Source organism: Melospiza georgiana, chromosome 7 (assembly GCF_028018845.1).
Source record: "Melospiza georgiana isolate bMelGeo1 chromosome 7, bMelGeo1.pri, whole genome shotgun sequence".
NCBI classification, from domain to species: Eukaryota; Metazoa; Chordata; class Aves; order Passeriformes; family Passerellidae; genus Melospiza; species Melospiza georgiana.
The window spans coordinates 34,126,987-34,143,492 of NC_080436.1; the positions used below are offsets into that span (position 1 = coordinate 34,126,987).

The 16,506-nt window shown below is 43.0% G+C and overlaps 1 protein-coding gene across 4 annotated transcripts in view; it reads left to right on the forward strand.

The window, feature by feature from the left end:
• MGAT5 (alpha-1,6-mannosylglycoprotein 6-beta-N-acetylglucosaminyltransferase) overlaps positions 1-16,506 on the forward strand; it is a 118,374-nt gene that overhangs the window by 11,640 nt on the left and 90,228 nt on the right. The gene's annotated exons all lie outside the window — the stretch shown is intronic.

Here is a 16,506-nt window from a genome sequence, read left to right on the forward strand (position 1 = left end):
CCCCTCCTCCCCTTCCCACACTAGAGGGAATGCTTTCCTCTAGGGACAAAGATAGGATGAAGCTAAATATATCACTTGTCTACTTTATTCTCCATCATATTGCTTCAGTGGTAATCACTTGTTTGAGATTCACCTTCAGAGATTCTGCCTGACATATGGTGATGTGCATAATGAATATATGCAAACATATAGCAGTTTGAAATTCTTAGGTTTTAGTGCACAAATTGCTGTAATAATTAAAGAGATTTGGTAAGCATTAATCTATGCACTTATGGGAAATTTCACCTTAATTATTTATTATTTGTGTGAGATGAAAAAAAAACAATTTAAGACCTGCCTTGAGAGTTTGGCTTCTCTTGTTTCCTAATTTCAAATTATGTACAGGCAGATTAGGTTTTTATATTTTGAAAGTACCACCACTTTCAGGGGAGGATAAGAATTTGGTTGTTTGAGAAATGTCACCTGGGTGGCTTAGTTAGGGTTTTGGTTGGTGTTCAATTTGGGGGTTTTGGGACATTGTTTTGTATTAGGTTGTGGGGGTTTTTTTGAATGGGGTAGGGAATGTTTTATTGTTTGGGATTTTTTCAGCTACAAAGAGATCTTGGCTAGAAAGTGAGTGTCTTCCTCAGCAGCCCCTTAGAACTGAGACATACAAAGGGAAGTGCACCCAGGTGTTCTCTAGACATCCAAGAATGTAAACCTCAAAAACCAAAAACCTGTTCTCAAAAACCGGTTCTCTCACAAACTCTTTATACTGTGTTGTGGGTAATTGGGGAAAGGACTGAAATGTTCACTTTCCCATTGGTAATGTGAACCATGTGATAGTGATGATGAGCAAGAACTCAACTGCTGCAAATCTTGTTGAAGCTGTACCTCTTCCTTGGGTACTCCTGACTGTCAAAATTGTCACAATTGGTTGCCAGCAATGGGAGTTGCATCCACAAAATCCAGCTCACAGCTTCTGATGATTGAGATAATTTACTTTGAATTTCCATTCAGTGGCTATGTCCCATTAATCCAGCTTCTTATTCATCCTGATTTTACATTCTTTATAGGAGCTGACAGTAAAACTTTTCAGTTCATGCTGAAAATTACATGTTGGCAAATAAACAGGTAACCATTATAACACATCAAATCAGCATCTATTCAAGCTTTGTGTGGAGCCTTTGATCAAGTACTTGATGATAAGTCATGATGTCAGTCAGTGTGCTGAACCAGAAGAGGACAACAGGATGATTGTAGGAGAGATTCCTGCAACCTTGATGGACAGGCCAGTCTACACAGCCTGAACTATGCTAATCAAACTAGCAGGACCAGATTTGCAGCTGAAATAGCAAATTAATTATTGCCCTACTTAGTTTGCAGTAAGGTTTGGGGACGCTGAGGTTAATTCTGTGGGCAGATGTGAGGGGGCAGCGAGTTCTGGTTGGAGAAGTGGAAGTCTGCTGGCACAGATGGAGTCAGAGTAGCTCGTGTCTTCCTCACTTAAGCTTGTCACGCTGAGAGATTTAAGCCATGCATACTGAATCACGTGTCCCACGTCATTTCCATTTGTCAAATCACAAAACCATTGTCCCTGTCACTCTCTCCACTATTTTGACTTGCAATAGTTTCTCTTACCAAAAATGGCTGCTGGTAAGCATGAGCATTTCTGTGTTTCCTAAATTATTCTTCATGATCAGAGAGACTAAAAATTTGCTCATGCTATGTTGTAAAGCACTGTTTTGAAGAACAGAAGAGCAAAAGCTTTGAATGAGTGACAGGCAATAATGATTCCCTGATATTTGTGCTGTAGAATATTGGGATGCACAGAGAAAGGGAAAAGAAGGGATGAAAGCACATCCTAATTTGAATTTAGGAAGCTCAGGTCCTTTTGTAGTCAATAGAGAAGATGAGGCTTTTGGGGCTGATGATTTGAATCATCCCCTAAAAGGGGGAGAAGGTCTAAGCTAAACATCTCTTTGCTACCAGAAGATACAATTTCTCCTTTTCATTTTCACCAGCCCTGATATGCACCTGACCCATCTGTTAGACAGCTTGGTTTGTGAAACAAGCAGAAAGCTAATGTAAGAAAAAGGCTTCTTTTGTTTTCATGAGCTGAATCAGCTCATGGAGGGATCTGTTGATTTGGCACATGTAGCACAGAGGGGGGTGTGAGCAGCAGGATGAGTGCAGGGAGATCAGGCTGTTCCTCGGCTGGGAGCGGCTGGCTCTGCTCAGCCCTCTGCTGTGCCTGACCCTCTGCTGTGGCTCCAGAGGCCTCCAAAGACCCCAGATGTCCTCACTGGCTGGAGTGACAAAACGACCCACTGCTTCCCCTTCTGCTCTGGTGGCAACACTGGCTGCTCTTGTCATCTTTGGATGTTACCTTTTCCTTCCTCTTCTTTCATCCTGTGTAATCATGCTTTTTTTTTTTTTTTTTTTTTTTTAATATTTGAAATCAGGAAGTGTAGTAGCCTTAGCAAATCTTTCTACCTTGTTAGGTATACCATCAGTAAGTAAATGATGGAAGGGTTTCTGTGGCAAATAAAACTAACTTTGTCTTCTTGATTGTAAGTAAGGTATTGCAGAATTTCTGTTTTATGGCTGAACTTAAGAACAACACACTTAAAATATGCTGCCACACCTGTAACCATGTCAGAGTTCAGTGCCAAGCCTAGTGAAGCTCCCTTTCACTTGTGTCACATCTGGGTTCTTTGCCTTTTGGCAAGCAGTCAAAACCTGATGTCGTGGGTTGACAGCCTTTATCCCAATATCGTGTGTTGTGTCTGGCAGCTGTGCCTTTTCTCTCTTCCCCCCCCCCGGCCGTCTTGCTGCGGCGGGGCGGGGAAGAGAGGGGGGGGGTGTTTGACCAGGCCTTTTTGGCTTTTGGCTTTTTGCTGCTTGGCTTGGCTAGCCGCTTTGCTTGCTTGCTTTCTGCTTTTTGCGCTGTTTTTTTTCCTTTTCTTTTGTTCCCTCTTTCTTACCCTCCCCTGAAGATACTGGACCGGTTCCGGACCTGACCTGAGACGTCCAGGACACCTGGAGCTTGCAAGAGAAGCTTGACGCCCTCACCATACACAAAGTCTGTTTCTTTCCTTTTCTTGTGTTGGGGAGTGTTCTTTTGTTACTTGTAAATAAATAGGTTTTGTTTTCCACTTTGCTCCTCCGAGAAATTCCTTCCCGAACCCGGTGTTGGGGGAGGGGTGGTTGGAGGTTTGTTTTGTTTTGGGGGGCTCCCTTTTGGAGATTTCCCCTAATTTGTCCTAAACCAGGACAATATACTTTTTGGTGCGTTGGCCGGGAAACGGAGGCCAAAAAAAAAACCAGTGGAAAAAAAACCTATAACAATAATATTTTGGTTTTGGCTATTTTGGTGGGCATATTGGTGATTCATAATGTCATTTGGAGTGGAAGCTTGCCGGTATTTCTGGTCCCTAGGGGTTTTTGAAGTTTTAATACTTTTGTGGTCCCTGGGGTTATTTCCTTACCCAAAAATAGCTCTGATGTTGTCCCTAATAAGTAGCTTTTGTAAGCGGGGGGCACTAACCAGAATAGTCATTGTGCTGGTCTTATGTGTGATGATGTGTCGGATAAAAATGCTGGACTTTATTTCAGGAATGTATGGGTTGCTGTTATGGTTGTTTACTCAGTTTGTTTGGGGAGAAGAAGGGGGAGGGGCTTTTCAGCCTTTGTCCTCCTTCTTGTCCTCCAAATTGTTGACATCTCTATTAGAAAATACTGAATTTCCCCTGAGTTTGAAAGAAACCATCTTTCTGGCATTTAATTTATTAAGCCTTTTCTATACTGTCTGGAGTGTGTATAAAATGAAGACTGAGATTTCTAGAGGGGTTAGAGACACTCCTGACTTAGGAGTAAAACAAAGCAGGAAAAATCTTGACTGGAGTGGGAAATGGGAGGACATGGGCCAGACTTTAAAGGAATTTTCCGATCCTATAGATTGGGACTTTCCATCTGATCAAATTCAGGATCCAGTCGAGGTGGCAAAGTATTTGAGGGAGAAGTGCCATGGTAATACTAAGGAGGAAAGGGTTACTGCAGTGAGCTGGGCCTTGGCGTTTGTTTACCGTACTCTGCTAGATACTGTGGAGCAGCAGATAGCAGAAAGGGAACAGGGAGATAAGTTAGTTACTATCCCAGTGACCCAGGCTGCAGCTAACATCCCAGGCTCCAGGCTAGCAGCTGAATCAGACAATAGGCCCCAACCCATGGCTGTTGCAGCTAATACAAGAGGTGGAAAGTGTAAAGGCAAGACTGATCGAAAGGTGGAGGATGATGATGATGATGCAGGAGAAGGACCCTCACCAAAATCAGAGGCCACATCAAGGGGCACAGAATCTGGAGCTAATATTGACTCCTTTTCCCTGAAGGACCTCAGAGGCCTAAGAAAGGATTACAGACGACAACCTGACGAATCTATAATTAGTTGGTTAGTCCGCCTTTGGGATGCTGCAGGGGAGGTTACGATTTTGGATGGTACTGAAGCGAGGCATTTGGGATCCCTGTCACATGATCCTGTCATTGATCAAGGTATGATGAGGGGGGCTAACCCTCACAGCCTCTGGGAACGGGTCCTAAGAAGCGTAGCAGAACGATACCTGTGTACGGATGATCTCTATATGCAGCAGACACGGTGGAAGACCATAGAACAGGGGATCCAACGCCTGAGAGAGATGGCGGTGGCAGAGCTCATTTTCTCAGATGATACAACAACTAGGAATCCGGACCTGGTACCATGCACACCTATAATGTGGAGGAAACTTGTGCGACTTGGGCCACCTGAATACGCTTCTGCCCTAGCAATAATGAAGCGGGATGATACATATGAGACTGTGCTCGATATGGCGAAGAAGCTTCGAGCGTATGCAGATGCTGTGCATGGCCCAACTCATGCCAGAATTGCAGCAGTGGAAACCCGACTGCAGAAACTAGAGGACAAAATAGAGGAGAATCATAAGAAACTCCGGGAAGAGATTAAGGAGGACCTTATTCAAATCTCAGCTGTACAAATTAGAGGCCCTGGTGTCCAACGCTGGCGCTCCTTTGATGGGGAGAGAAGGTACATCCCACGGGCTGAGTTATGGGCTTTTCTGCGTGAGTCTGGAGAAGACATGAGGAGATGGGACAGAAAACCCACCGCTGCTTTGGCACAACGGGTGCATGATTTGAAGAAAAGAGAAAGTATCACCAAAAGGATAGCAGCTCCGGTCGCTCGTAGCCGAGATGTTAAGTATGCTGATGACGATGACATGTCCGATCCCCTTGAAGGAACTTCTAAGGCATATGCCCAAGGAAAGAAGGACAATCTGGCTTAGAGGGGCCCTGCCTCCAGCCAGGAAGAGGCACGGGAGAACCGGGTTTTCTGGAAGGTGTGGATCAGATGGCCTGGCACATCAGAGCCACAAGACTATGAAGCATTGGTTGACACCGGATCACAGTGTACCTTAATGCCATCGGAACACGTGGGGACAGAACCTGTTTCCATTGCTGGAGTGACAGGGGGATCACAACAGTTGACTTTGTTGGAAGCTGAGGTGAGCTTGACTGGGAAGGAGTGGCAGGAACATCCGATTGTGACTGGTCCAGAGGCTCCGTGTATTTTGGGCATAGACTTCCTCCGGAATGGCTATTACAAAGATCCTAAGGGATTCAGGTGGGCTTTTGGAATAGCTGCAGTGGAGATAGAGGGTATTAAACAATTGAATACCTTGTCTGGACTATCAGAGAACCCATCTGCAGTAGGACTCTTGAAGGTAGAGGAACAACGAGTGCCAATTGCCACCTCAACAGTGCACCGCAGGCAGTACCGGACGAATCGAGATGCCGTGATCCCCATCCACAAAATGATCCGAGAGCTGGAGAGCCAAGGGGTGGTCAGTAAAACCCACTCACCCTTCAACAGCCCTATCTGGCCCGTGCGAAAATCTGACGGAGAATGGAGATTGACTGTGGACTATCGTGCCTTGAATGAAGTGACTCCACCACTGAGTGCGGCTGTACCGGACATACTGGAACTGCAGTACGAGCTGGAGTCCAAGGCAGCAAAGTGGTACGCGACCATTGATATAGCTAACGCATTTTTCTCCATACCTCTGGCAGCAGAATGCAGGCCCCAGTTTGCTTTTACATGGAGGGGAGTGCAGTATACCTGGAACCGACTGCCCCAGGGGTGGAAACACAGTCCTACCATCTGTCATGGACTGATCCAGGCTGCACTAGAAGAGGGTGAGGCTCCAGAACATTTACAATATATTGATGATATCATTGTTTGGGGGAACACGGCAATAGAAGTGTTCGAGAAAGGAGAGAAGATAATTCATATTCTCTTGGAAGCCGGATTTGCCATTAAGAAGAGCAAAGTCAAGGGACCTGCCCGAGAAATTCAGTTTTTGGGAGTGAAGTGGCAAGATGGACGGCGTCAGATTCCTGCAGATGTTATTAACAAAATCACTGCTATGTCCCCACCAACTGATAAGAAGGAAACACAAGCTTTCTTAGGTGCTATAGGTTTCTGGAGGATGCACATCCCTGAGTATAGTCAGATTGTGAGACCCCTTTATCTGGTTACCCGCAAGAAGAACAACTTCCATTGGGGCCCTGAGCAGCAGCAAGCTTTCATCCAAATCAAGCAGGAGATCGCTCATGCTGTAGCCCTTGGTCCAGTCAGGACGGGACCAGATGTGAAGAACGTGCTCTACTCTGCAGCCGGGAGCCATGGTCTGTCCTGGAGCCTTTGGCAGAAGGTGCCTGGCGAGACCCGAGGCCGACCATTGGGATTTTGGAGTCGGAGCTACAGGGGGTCTGAAGATAACTATACTCCAACAGAAAAGGAAATCTTGGCCGCCTATGAAGGAGTCCAAGCCGCCTCGGAGGTGATTGGTACAGAGGCACAACTCCTTCTGGCACCCCGACTACCGGTGCTGGGATGGATGTTCAGAGGAAAGGTTCCCTCTACCCACCATGCCACCAATGCTACTTGGAGTAAGTGGATTGCCCTCATTACGCAGCGCGCTCGAATTGGGAAGTTAAATCGCCCTGGGATCCTGGAAATAATTACAAATTGGCCCGAAGGTGAAAGCTTTAGTGTCGCGGATGAGGAACAAGAGCCAGTGACCCGGGTTGAGGAAGCTCCGCCATACAATCAGTTAGCAGCAGAAGAAACGCGTTACGCTCTATTCACCGATGGTTCTTGTCGCGTCATAGGGATGAAACGGAGGTGGAAAGCAGCTGTATGGAGTCCCACTCGATGGGTTGCAGAGGCTACTGAAGGAGAAGGCGAATCCAGTCAATTTGCTGAAATCAAAGCTATTCAACTGGCCCTAGGTATTGCAGAGAGAGAGAAGTGGCCAAGGCTCTATTTGTATACCGATTCTTGGATGGCAGCCAACGCTCTATGGGGATGGCTGAAGAGATGGAAAGAGGCGAACTGGCAGCGAAGAGGAAAACCAATTTGGGCTGCGGAAGAGTGGAGAGATATCGCTACTCGGTTAGAGAAGTTACCTGTGAAGGTTCGCCATGTAGATGCCCATGTCCCCAGAAGTAGAGCTAATGAAGAGCAGCAAAACAACCAGCAAGTACATCAGGCTGCAAAGATAGGGGAGTTGAAGATAGATCTCGACTGGGAGCATAAGGGAGAGTTATTCTTAGCACGATGGGCCCATGATGCCTCAGGCCACCAGGGTAGAGATGCCACCTATAAGTGGGCACGAGACCGAGGGGTGGATCTAACCATGGACAGTATCTCTCAGGTTATTCGTGACTGTGAGACGTGTGCTGCCATTAAGCAGGCCAAGCGGGTGAAGCCCCTCTGGTATGGGGGGCGGTGGTCTAAGTACAAATACGGGGAGGCCTGGCAGATTGATTACATCACACTGCCTCAGACCCGCCAGGGCAAGCGCTATGTACTAACCATGGTAGAAGCCACCACGGGATGGTTGGAAACCTACCCTGTGTCTCATGCCACAGCCCGTAACACTATCTTGGGCCTTGAAAAGCAGGTCCTTTGGAGGCACGGTACTCCCGAGAGAATTGAGTCGGATAATGGGACTCATTTTAAAAACAATCTTATTAATACTTGGGCTAGGGAACATGGCATCGAGTGGATATACCATATCCCCTATCATGCACCAGCTGCAGGGAAGGTGGAAAGGTATAATGGATTGTTAAAAACCACCTTAAAAGCATTAGGTGGGGGGTCTTTAAAAAACTGGGAGCAGCATTTAGCAAAGGCTACTTGGTTAGTTAACACTCGAGGTTCCACCAACCGAGCAGGTCCTGCTCAGTCTGAGCTCCTTAATATAGTAGATGGGGATAAAGCCCCAGTGGCCCATGTCAGAGGTTTGTTGGGAAAGACAGTATGGATCAACCCTGCCTCGAGTACAGACAAACCCATCCGTGGGATTGTCTTTGCTCAAGGACCAGGTTATACATGGTGGATAATGCAGAAAGATGGAACAACACGGTGTGTACCTCAGGGAGACCTGATTGTGGGATGAGACTCATATATGAATGTCATTGTTTGTTGAATGTGAGACAGAAGGAAACTGTAAGTGTCAAAGGTCTGAGCAAGTAAGATGAGAGGAATGCGTAAGTGTCAAAGGTGTGAGTAAGTGAAATGAAAGTTTTTATTGTATATTCACGATATGGGATAAGGGGTGGAGTGTCGTGGGTTGACAGCCTTTATCCCAATATCGTGTGTTGTGTCTGGCAGCTGTGCCTTTTCTCTCTTCCCCCCCCCCGGCCGTCTTGCTGCGGCGGGGCAGGGAAGAGAGGGGGGGAGTGTTTGACCAGGCCTTTTTGGCTTTTGGCTTTTTGCTGCTTGGCTTGGCTAGCCGCTTTGCTTGCTTGCTTTCTGCTTTTTGCGCTGTTTTTTTTCCTTTTCTTTTGTTCCCTCTTTCTTACCCTCCCCTGAAGATACTGGACCGGTTCCGGACCTGACCTGAGACGTCCAGGACACCTGGAGCTTGCAAGAGAAGCTTGACGCCCTCACCATACACAAAGTCTGTTTCTTTCCTTTTCTTGTGTTGGGGAGTGTTCTTTTGTTACTTGTAAATAAATAGGTTTTGTTTTCCACTTTGCTCCTCCGAGAAATTCCTTCCCGAACCCGGTGTTGGGGGAGGGGTGGTTGGAGGTTTGTTTTGTTTTGGGGGGCTCCCTTTTGGAGATTTCCCCTAATTTGTCCTAAACCAGGACACCTGATTTTAGCCCTTTGCAGGCATTAAGCCTTGCTCTTAGACACCCTAGCTCAAAAGACTGTGTCCAGTGTATGGTGTGAAATTAATCAAAAGGAAACAAAATTAATGACCTGCTGTGGTGCCATCCATCATGATATCACTCAGCAGGTGTGAAATTAAGTTGCCTTGCCTGTGGATTAAATTGAACGGCGTGACGTGAACCTACAGGAACTGTTTCCACTAATACTGGGGAGCAAGTGTTTTTAAAGAGTCCAGTTAATGAACTGCTTATGCCATGCACTGCATAGTCTTATGATCATTTAACAGCATGAGTTCAGATTATGCTCCCTAAGAAGATCAAGTATTACTGTATCAGTAAAAATTGTTAAAGGCAGGCCACAGAAATGTGGTTTTAATTTCTGTAATTACTGTGCACCAGATGGTGGATGTATGCTTTTTTCCAGCATAAGTACTTCAGCTCAAATATAAGCAGTTGTGATCTTTATTTACAATTCATCAGATTTTAACCTAGGTGATAACAATTCCTTTGTTATGGCCCATTATGATGACCTTCAAAGAAGTATGTAGATAAAACCTCACTATTGTTTGTTATGGTTACAAAAAACCTTTCTTCTTGGCTTTGTTTGGCTTTTCTTTCTCCCAGATCTTAGTTACAGAGATAGCAAAAGTATGCACTCACTTTGTTTTGGAATAAGTTATCTAATGTTAGAATATGTACTTATAACATTTGGTGTAAGTTATCTAATGTTAGAATATGTACTTATAACATTTGGTAAATCTTAGTTAAGAGCAATACTACAAAATACATTAGAGGTTGCTAACAACTTGAGAGAAATGAGGAAAATGAATGAAATGTATTTCCCTATTTGAATCTGAAGATCTTGTTTTTCTGCCAATTATTTTCTTCTGTCCAGTCCTATTTGCTTATGTACATGCACTTTTTCCTCCATAGTTGCTCTGATAATTGTTTTTCAAAGGATCTATTATCATTGTTGTGGAAGCTCTCTTGGACTTCCAAGTTCTTAGTGCATTTTTGCTGAATGTGCCCAGAACATCATCCTCTAAAATGTTCAGAGTCATCTCAGCCCTTTAGAGAATGCCTGGTGTTTTTGCCCTTGGCAGAAAACAAGTCATGTATGGGTTTCTTGAGGTTTTTTTTTGGTTTTTTTTTTTTTCTTTGTTTTGTTTTTGGTTTTTTTTTTTTTTTTTTTGTCTGCCTGCCCTCCCCCTTAAATTCTGAATACACATTTCCAAGAGTTAAGGAATTCTCATGTTTGTGATTAGAGGAGGGCTTAGTTATGACTTGCATGGTGGTTTTCTTTGAAGTAGGACTGGCATGTAGCCATTAATACATTTTCAGGATAAGGTGTCCACAGTATGTTGGCACACACTTGATAAACTGGTCTTTATAAGTTGATTCATTTGACCTCTTATTAAGAGCTGTCTGTGCTTTATACAAGCAGTACTGTTTTGTTTAAATATTGTTGATAAGAAAGATGTTAGGTTGGTGAAAGTTAATTAATTTGTTGTGGTTGTTGTTTGGTGGATTTTGTGTCAGAAGATAATTCTGACATTAGCATTAGTAGGTTTTGGTTCATAACAAATGGTGTAACTACTGAGAAATGTAGGGGTTGTTTTAGAGTAACCCTCTTCAGGTGCTGTGTCACTGGCAGGGCTTTCTTCAAGGACAAACCCATAAGTAATAGCTCTAGGACCATGGGATCAGTACTGTTGGAACTGAAGAGCTCTGTAGAGCTTTTGGGTAGAGCTGACAAGATATTTTAGAAGTTTCTTCTTTCCTTTAAAAGAAATACCTTGTTGCCCATTTCAAAATGAGGTAAGCAATTGATGGAGGCCTAATGTTTTGTGACATTATAAACACTAACAAAGTCCATCAAGCTTTTAACAGAGAACAAAGGTTATGAGATTACTGTTCAGTCTATATTTCAGCTGAGACTTTGAACTGCTTTCTTTCCTGCATTAGAAAATTATTATGTTGATATGAGTGTAAAGAAATTTGCTCTTAAGGCTTAGATTGTAACACAATGTTCTTTCCACCTTCCTTATATTGACATCAACCCAGGGATACTGTGTTCAATTGTCTGCCTGCAGTTTGGGTTTTACATTACTGGGTTTATTTAATTGTACTTCTCCCTGCCTCTTGTTGATGGCTTTTATAGTTCTTTAAGCTTTTTTAATTAATTCGTAGCTCCAGGGGAGATGGGGTGAGAAGAGGAAAAGAAATAGATTTACCTTCTTTTGTGAAACTTGTAGTGACAAGTGACAAGCCACGCAGGAGTGCTCTCTGACAGCTGTGGCAGCAAGGAAATTTAACTGTCCAGGCTAACCTTTTTGTCAGCCCACTTTGGCAGGAAAAAGGCCTCTCATGCCTGTCTTCCATGACAGGCTGTATAAGCTGGGTCCCACAGCTCTTCACTGGGCCTTGCATTCAAACTGAGTTTGTGTTGGCTGACTGTGCTTTATCCTCTCATAGCTGTGATATCCCATCACAAGAGAGCATGAAGTGAAGGTTTCTTCACTGCAGGGTTTGATTGTTTTTTATGCATCACTGCTAGATTGTGGTATGAAGAGAACTCCAATTTCTCTGCTTTGCCTGTAGCAAGAATATGCAAACTTGGTTTGTCAGAGTTAAGCAGTGTGATGTTACATGCCTGGGAGTATGAGTTCCTGAGAAACTATTTGGATTTGGCTGAAAATGACTGAGAACTGCAGCTAAAATTAGCAGAGATGGTCCACTGCAAGTAAACTGATCCAAGGGAGAGAGAAGCAGAACAAAGTCAAACAAACCCCCTGCTTGTTCAATGCCATTTGCACCGCTGATATGGTGATATAAATGTCTGCTGGTTGCACCCTGTGTCTACAGAGCATTGTTCATGTGCCAGGTCATGCTGACAGTACTTTACCTTCTGGTGGGCCCAGAGCACACGAAGAAATGTAGATTCTGTCTACTAGCAAAGATGAGGCAGTAGAAGCTGGTTAAATCATTGGGCAGGGTTTTATTGTTGGGGTTGTTTTGGTGTTTTTTGGATGTGGGGTTTTTGGGACATTTTTGGGGTGGTTATGTGTGAGGAGTGCAAAATTTGTTTGGCTTTTCTCATGACATTTTCTATATTTTCTCAAACTGCAGTCGGTAAATGTCCCTTCCCAAAGGAATTGCTGGTCTGTAGACTTGTGATTGTCATTGTAACTCATCCAGGGATAGACAGAAACTTGTTATATAAGAAGTCAAAAATGATGATATTTAATAAGAGGTTTATTCTGCATGGCAAGAATTTAAACTATTGTTTAATTAGGAGGCGAACCACTTACTTTGCCCTCTAGTTTGTTATGTGTTATGAAGGTTTATGACACTGACTCATATAGCTTATTACAGCTCATAAATGTCACCATAAAATTAGACAAAATAAGAGTGTTGAAGTGTACTGCTGCCATTAGCTACCCAGTTGGTTTGGCTTTGGTGACAAGTTTGTAGATAAAGCGTGAATTTTAGAGTTGAAGATGTCATAGGACTTGAGTATCACACTACTTCTCATTCTGGAGTCAGCCTCTATCTAAAAGTTGTAGATAAAACTTATTTTCTGGTCATAGCTGCTCCTTGCCAGCAGTGGCAGTCAGTGAACTGCACCAAGGTTAAAAGCCATTAAAAACTGTGATAATTGTCAGTAAGTCAGCGATGCCACTTCTGGGAACACAGTACCAGTGAGATGCTTTCATTGGATATTTGTGGTTTTGCCCAAATGGCACTCAGTCAAGGCAGGCAGTCAACAATGTGAGCTGAAATGGCCACTTCTTTAATAGTGCAGCTAATGACTTGCAGATGGAAGCTATTGCAGTATGCTCAAATACTTCATGTGTGTCCTGGAGTCTGCATCTTGCAAGACTCTTGTCATTGTGAAAAGGTGTGGCTTTACACCAATAGATTTCAAAAATTGTCAGATGTTTTATACTGTTTATTATTTTTTACATATAGAAAATAAGATTTGGGAATGTACAAGGAAGGTAGTCCATGGCAGTGACAGCAGAACTGTCACCTGATCGCAGATCATTTTAGGGAAACAAAAGCAGCCTGTCAGATAACTTTGGTTTGCTTGCTTGATGGGGTGCATTTAGAGACGTAGGTTTTAAGTGACTGAAGATATGTATTTTTTTAAACTGTCACAATAAACTAGAATGTCACTTCTAGTTAGTCTCTGTTTGGAGGCAAATCTCCTCTGTTTTTAATAATTTATGTAGGAATTGTGTGAAAGATTTAAAATGTGACAGCTCTGAAATAAGAAGATTGATGCTACTGTAGTGTGATCTGATTTGGATTCTGACCTAATTTCTTTTAGTTAGTGATTGTATTGGACTTGTGGGGTGCATGAGCTTATGACTTTTGGAGATTACTGACTGATATTTTTAGGTTACCAGCTAATCCTGTTTAGGAATGGGATTTTCATCTGAAAACAGACAGCTCCTTAAATTCTTCCTGTTTTAATTTAGAATGACAACTGGAAATTGTACAGAAAAAGCAATGGATTGTTTGCTTAGTTCACACTGTCTTGTGCTGTGGCTTTCCGCTACACGATTATTTTTATGTGTGCACAAGCTTAAAAAATGGTATTTTTCTTTAATATTTAAATTAAAGTCAGATGTGCCATTGAAGCTGTTCATTTTGCACATGCTGTAAAAGAGGTATGGGAAAACATTGTGTACACATTGCCCCAAAAATGCTCTGAGCCTTTCTGTCTGGGTTTTCCTTACATTGCCTTGTAGCTGTTTGCAAAGCAGCCAGACCATAGATACACTAACAAATGCAAATTCCCACTTCCGTTTGCTTATTCAACAAGTGTGTTCCATATATAAACACTCTCCTCCAGATGTTTTTCTCCTTGTTAGCAGTACCTTTCATGTGCTTGTGAGGGATTGCAGAGAGAGCCTTGTTCCTCAATTCCACACTTAGCGAGGGGTTGCCATCTGCTGTGTGTGGGGCTGTTTGGAAGGTAAGCATTTTGTCACCTGTTCCTACAGACTGAGACCATAATGCTTTACCAGCCTTATTTATGAGGTCACCTCTGTGAATTTTTATTCAACTTTGTGAAAAGTGTAAGGAAGCAGAAAAATGAAGGCTATTGTAGCTTGAATGTTAGAATGTTATGTGGAGGGTTTTAGCTGCTGTAGATGTTTTATTTCCTTTTTCTGTGTCCTTTATGATGGGAAAGGAAGCCAAACTGAGGTGGAGAGATGATAATTTGCACTATAAGTGTGAAGTGTATGAGTAATATCGTGCTGTATTGACAACATTGTTTAAATTGTGTGGGGTTTGTTGCTGGCTTGGCATGCTAATATTGATAGGCTTTGCCCATTTCAGTGAAAAGACATGTATTGGACTGAGCTTGATGTAAATTTCTGTGGGTGCTCCTGCCCCAAGTTTTACTGCCTCAAAAGAGCTGTTGCAATGCACACTCTGTGGCACAGAGAATTCCCCTAATGGCTTGGTGAGGTCTTCATCTCTCTGGAAAAGGGGGCTGAAGTGAAAGGCAGGGAGTAGGAGGATGTCACATTCACGAGGGAGATGTCATGCCTGAAGTGACATCCCTGCACCCTAGAACCCAGTTCCAGTCATGCTCCTGTCTTCTGCAGGCACAGAAGGTGCAGCTCTGGGGGCACTGTCAGCAGTGAAAGGCAGCAGCCAGGTCCCAGGAGCTCTCCCACTCAAATCAAAATGAACTTTGCAGGGCTTTTTTCCCCCCGTGCTTCCTTCCACGGCAACTCTTGAGAGTTATTGCGGGTTTGTTTAAGGAAGAAATCAATTCAGCTACTGTTCTTCAACAGCTGTTGGGGTATAGGGAGCATTATCTCATTTATGTGCCCCTTTTGTCCCTTCAGAACTGCTTTAACTGTCCACCTCTGCTTCCTTTTCTTCCTTTTCCCTTCCATTTCCTCTGCAGTTCCTGTTTATCATTTGTCGTTCGTTTTGCTTTTACTCACACAATATAGAAATAAATAATATCAAATATCTGCAGGACTTGATTGACTTGTATTTCTTAAATCTGAAAAAGCTGAAATTGTAGAGATTTGGTAAACTTACTCAATAATTTCTAGGAAGATGATTTGAATACTGTATAAATCACACAGAGCTTCAGCTTTCTGCTCTTTACTTACCTGGCAGCAGTCACATGGAAGAGACAATACTGCCTAGATACTCAAGTTCTTTGGATAATTAATTTACTTTATTTTTAATAACTCAGATTTTGAGGTATCAAAAGGGGGACTGTTTGTGGGAATGGCTTTCACTTAATTTGTATGTGTATGCATGGGATAAGCACATTCATTACACTAGTGGAGACTTGGGTCTGATATAAGAGATGCTAGTCAAGTTTTACTCAATTTCAGTAAATTCCTGAAGACTGCATATATGCATGGATACTTGGTAAACAGACTTTTTAAAGCAGAACTTTGAAGTCTTACTCATAAGGCAACTCAGACAAACCAGAATCCTGTTCTGAAGATGAAGGTACCTGGAGGAAGGTACTGCTGAAAAGAGCCAGTGGGAAGATCTTTAAAAGGGACCTGGAATTAGGTGTGCTGTATTCTGGTCTTGCCTTAACTTAAATATGAGAATTGACCAAGCTTGTCTTTAATCACTTGGGATGAAAGTTGATCCTTTTCACACACTTAATGATATTTTGCAATGTATTCTGGGACTGTCTGGGAAACAGAATGAGTTTGACAGTAACCTGCATAAAGTTTCATTGATAAAATACTGCAATTATGGAAAGCTGTTGAGTGGAAGAATATCTATGGCTGTCCTTTCTTTCATACTGGATATACAGTTCTTTCAAAGCATTTTTAAAAGACTTGTATCATTTACTCGGATAAAGGCAGCCAAGATTTGAGGCCAAAATACATTTACTTGTGTGTAGGAAATTGTGTTGATGAAGGAATGCTTATTGCTTGGAGGAAAAAAAAGGTTTTGCAAGATGTTAATGGCTTTTTCTAGTAAATGGTTGCAAGATTTGTAGTGTTGGCTCCAAAATTCTTTATCTGCATGGGTTTTTTTAAAAACCAACTGTGCATAAATCAAGTAAGATGCTTGGAATAGATATTTGAAGCATGAAACTTATTAATTTAGTCTTTGAAGTTTTAGTAAGCCTTTAAAAACCTATACAGTGTACCAGCTTGGTACCTTGGACTGTGTCTCCAATGTGTCTGTTCTCATTTGGTAGACTTACTGCTGCTCTTATTGCTGACTCTGAGTTTGGTTACATACAGACTTATGTTGATGCTGTTCTTACAACTGTGTTGAAAA